The following is a 5,000-nucleotide window of genomic DNA, read 5'->3' on the forward strand; positions in this document are numbered from 1 at the left end:
TAGGCAACGGCAAGCAAGTTGCTGGGTAACGGCTAAAAAGTTGCTGGGTAACGGCTAAAAATTTGCTGGGTACCGGCTAAAAAGTAGCTTGTCGCCGGGCAAATCAATGCAAGCACCAATATGTTCTTGTCGAAACGCCCCAAAAACTCTTGTTTAGTCGCCATCTTTTGGGACTTTCGCAATGTTAGTTTTAAATCTTTTTTAATTTTTATTTTTAGATGTTTTTAAGTCTTAATTTAAACATTTTCTATTATAGATGCCTTATTTTTCAACCCAATATATTTACCTAATTATTGTGTAGCTTGTTTATAATTTTTCGTGATTTTTTCTTACTTTTTTTGTATTTTTTTGTATTTTTTATGATTTTTATCTATTTATTTTTTGTTTAATTAATATAAAATTATCCTTTTGGCAAAAAATTCTGAATTTTTTGGAGGAGTTGCTTCATATTTTTGTGAAGATGTCCCAATTCAAAGTTTATGAAAAAAAGTTGTGATGTCAAAAAAACCCCTATTGCTTCAGTTCGGACACATTGATGTTCCTTCCTGCCACAAGGGCAAAGGCTAATTTTACTACTATAGGGGGGGGGTGGTGTCCCTCCCTTGGGGAAGCCGAGGCCACCCGATGCCGGGTGCCAAGGCACGTTGCTATCGAGACCACCCGGGCAAATCTTGGCCATTTGGCCTCGGTTACTCGAGAAAACACTACCCGTCGGTAATGCACGGAAAAAAGACCGAAATGCCCCTGAATCGAAATGCTATTTTAAGTCGTCCCGCAAGGCAATGCACAGCTCTATCGAGCAGAGCAGGACTCTATCGGGCAATTCTTGGCCATTTGGCCTTGGTTACCCCTGGAAGCACTACACGTGGGTAATGCTCGAAAAAAAGACCGAAATACCCCGGAGGCAAAATGTTATTTTTACCCGTCCCGTGGGGCAAAGCATGACTCTATCGGGCAAATGTTGGCGGTTTGGCCACAGAAACCCGTAATGAGATGACCCGTTGGTAACGCTAGAAAAAAATGCCCGTGTAAAGGCAAGGCCTAGCCAAGGAATGGCAGAGCGAACAATGACACTATCGGGCAGAAACTAGAACTCCATGGCCGTTTGGTCTCAAATGCTCATGCTTCCGAGTCCCGTTGGGAATGCTTGCAGACTCACATCCTCCATGATGCATTGGTGTTCCCATCGGGGGATGCCTCCTTGCTGAGAGGTAAGCTTGCTACCTTGGTGGTGAGCGCCGGCTAACGGATACCTGTTGGCTATGGCACAGTCCCGATGATGCATTGGTCTCCCCGCATGGAAAAGCGTAACTGGCTAATGGTCTTTGATTCCTAATGCCACGTTGCGTAGCCCAGGGGTTGCCTCCTTGTTGAGGGAGAAGCTTGTCGCTTAGGCGGCGAGCGCCGGTTGATGGTTCTCCATTGGCTATGGCACTGTCCCTTGGGTTATTTTCCTCCATGATGCATTGGTGTCCCTTTCGGGGGATGCCTCCTTGCTGAGAGGTAAGCTCGTCGCCTTGGCGGTGAGCGCCGGCTGATGGATATCCGTTGGCTATGGCACAGTCCCGATGACGCATTGGTGTCCCCGCACGGAAAAGCGAAACTGGCTAATGGTCTTTGATTCCTAATGCCACGTTGCGTAGCCCAGGGGTTGCCCCCATGTCGAGGGAGAAGCTTGTTGCTTAGGCGGCGAGCGCCGGTTGATGGTTCTCCATTTGCTATGGCACTGTCCCTTGGGTAATTTTCCTCCATGATGCATTGGTGTCCCTTTCTGGGGATGCCTCCTTGCTGAGAGGTAAGCTCGTCGCCTTGGCGGTGAGCGCCGGCTGATGGATATCCGTTGGCTATGGCACAGTCCCGATGACGCATTGGTGTCCCCGCACGGAAAAGCGAAATTGGCTAATGGTCTTTGATTCCTAATGCCACGTTGCGTAGCCCAGGGGTTGCCTCCATGTCGAGGGAGAAGCTTGTTGCATAGGCGGCGAGCGCCGGTTGATGGTTCTCCATTGGCTATGGCACTGTCCCTTGGGTAATTTTCCTCCATGATGCATTGGTGTCCCTTTCTGGGGATGCCTCCTTGCTGAGAGGTAAGCTCGTCGCCTTGGCGGTGAGCGCCGGCTGATGGATATCCGTTGGCTATGGCACAGTCCCGATGACGCATTGGTGTCCCCGCACGGAAAAGCGAAACTGGCTAATGGTCTTTGATTCCTAATGCCACGTTGCGTAGCCCAGGGGTTGCCTCCATGTCGAGGGAGAAGCTTGTTGCTTAGGCGACGAGCGCCGGTTGATGGTTCTCCGTTGGCTATGGCACTGTCCCTTGGGTAATTTTCCTCCATGATGCATTGGTGTCCCTTTCGGGGGATGCCTCCTTGCTGAGAGGTAAGCTCGTTGCCTTGGCGGTGAGCGCCGGCTGATGGATGTCCGTTGGCTATGGCACAGTCCCGATGACGCATTGGTGTCCCCGCACGGAAAAGCGAAACTGGCTAATGGTCTTTGATTCCTAATGCCACGTTGCGTAGCCCAGGGGTTGCCTCCATGTCGAGGGAGAAGCTTGTCGCTTAGGCGGCGAGCGCCGGTTGATGGTTCTCCATTGGCTATGGCACTGTCCCTTGTGTAATTTTCCTCCATGATGCATTGGTGTCCCTTTCGGGGGATCCCTCCTTGCTGAGAGGTAAGCTCGTCGCCTTGGCGGTGAGCGCCGGCTGATGGATATCCATTTGCTATGGCACAAGCCCGATGGATCTCATCCATTGGCAACGGCCCTGTCCCTTCGAAAAAACTATCTTAATGTTGCATTGGTGTTGAAACCCTTAGGGGCGGGGACACCGTTGCGGAGAGGTAAGTTTGTTGATGCTTTTATGTGAAGCCAAAATGTTTTCTAAATTCATTGTTCATCAAAAAATCAAAAAATGAATTTGCAAAAATCTTCCTTGATGACGCATTGGCGTGTCCTTCGGTGATTGCCTACATGCTGAGGGGTAAGAAAAAATACGTTTTAAAAATTCTTCCTCGACGATGCATTGGTGTTCATTTAGGGAATGCCTTCTTGCTGAGGGGTAAGCATGTCGTTTAGGCAACATGCGCTGGCCGGTGGTCCTACATTGGCTATGGCAATGTCCCGTCGGAAAGCTTCCTTGATGATGCATTGGTGTTGTAACCCTTCGGGGAAAGCCCCACCCTTGCGGAGAGGTAAGCTCGTTGCTGCTCGAAAATTCTTCCTCGATGACGCATTGGTGTTCCCTTTGGGGGATGCCTTCTTGTTGAGAGGTAAGCTCGTCGTCTATTTCAATGAGATGGGTGGCGAGCGCCGGCCGATTGATCTCTTCAATTGGCTACGGCAATGTCCCTTCGGTAATCTTCCTCCATGATGCATTGGTGTCCCTTTCGGGGGATGCCTCCTTGCTGTGAGGTAAGCTCGTCGCCTTGGCGGTGAGCGTCGGCTGATGGATATCCGTTGGCTATGGCACAATCCCGATGACGCATTGGTGTCCCCGCACGGAAAAGCGAAACTGGCTAATGGTCTTTGATTCCTAATGCCACGTTGCGTAGCCCAGGGGTTGCCTCCTTGTTGAGGGAAAAGCTTGTCGCTTTGGCGGCGAGCGCCGGTTGATGGTTCTCCATTGGCTATGGCACTGTCCCTTGGGTAATTTTCCTCCATGATGCATTGGTGTCCCTTTCGGGGGATGCCTCCTTGCTGAGAGGTAAGCTCGTTGCCTTGGCGGTGAGCGCCGGCTGATGGATATCCGTTGGCTATGGCACAATCCCGATGACGCATTGGTGTCCCCGCACGGAAAAGCGAAACTGGCTAATGGTCTTTGATTCCTAATGCCCCGTTGCGTAGCCCAGGGGTTGCCTCCTTGTTGAGGGAGAAGCTTGTCGCTTAGGCGGTGAGCGCCGGTTGATGGTTCTCCATTGGCTATGGCACTGTCCCTTGGGTAATTTTCCTCCATGATGCATTGGTGTCCCTTTTGGGGGATGCCTCCTTGCTGAGAGGTAAGCTCGTCGCCTTGGCGGTGAGCGCCGGCTGATTGATATCCATTGGCAACGGCCCTGTCCCTTCGAAAAAGCTATCTTAATGATGCATTGGTGTTGAAACCCTTAGGGGCAAGGACACCGTTGCGGAGAGGTAAGTTCATTGACGCTTTTATGTGAAGCCAAATGTTTTCTAAATTCATTGTTCATCAAAAATTCAAAAAATGAATTTGCAAAAATCTTCCTTGATGACGCATTGGCGTTTCCTTCGATGATTGCCTACATGCTGAGGGGTAAGCAAAGTTATGTTTTAAAAATTCTTCCTCGACGATGCATTGGTGTACATTTAGGGAATGCCTTCTTGCTGAGGGGTAAGCATGTCGTTTAGGCGTCATGCGCTGGCCGGTGGTCCTACATTGGCTATGGCAATGTCCCGTCGGAAAGCTTCCTTGATGATGCATTGGTGTTGTAACCCTTCGGGGAAGCCCCACCCTTGCGGAGAGGTAAGCTCGTTGCTGCTCGAAAATTCTTCCTCGATGACGCATTGGTGTTCCCTTTGGGGGATGCCTTCTTGTTGAGAGGTAAGCTCGTCGTCTATTTCAATGAGATGGGTGACTAGCGCCGGCCGATTGATCTCTTCAATTGGTTACGGCAATGTCCCTTCGGTAATCTTCCTCCATGATGCATTGGTGTCCCTTTCGGGGGATGCCTCCTTGCTGAGAGGTAAGCTCGTCGCCTTGGCGGTGAGCGCCGGCTGATGGATATCCGTTGGCTATGGCACAATCTCGATGACGCATTGGTGTCCCCGCACGGAAAAGCGAAACTGGCTAATGGTCTTTGATTCCTAATGCCACGTTGCGTAGCCCAGGGGTTGCCTCCTTGTTGAGGGAGAAGCTTGTCGCTTAGGCGGCGAGCGCCGGTTGATGGTTCTCCATTGGCTATGGCACTGTCCCTTGGGTAATTTTCCTTCATGATGCATTGGTGTCCCTTTCGGGGGATGCCTCCTTGCTGAGAGGTAAGCTCGTCGC

This window comes from Rhododendron vialii, chromosome 11a (assembly GCF_030253575.1).
Source record: "Rhododendron vialii isolate Sample 1 chromosome 11a, ASM3025357v1".
NCBI classification, from domain to species: Eukaryota; Viridiplantae; Streptophyta; class Magnoliopsida; order Ericales; family Ericaceae; genus Rhododendron; species Rhododendron vialii.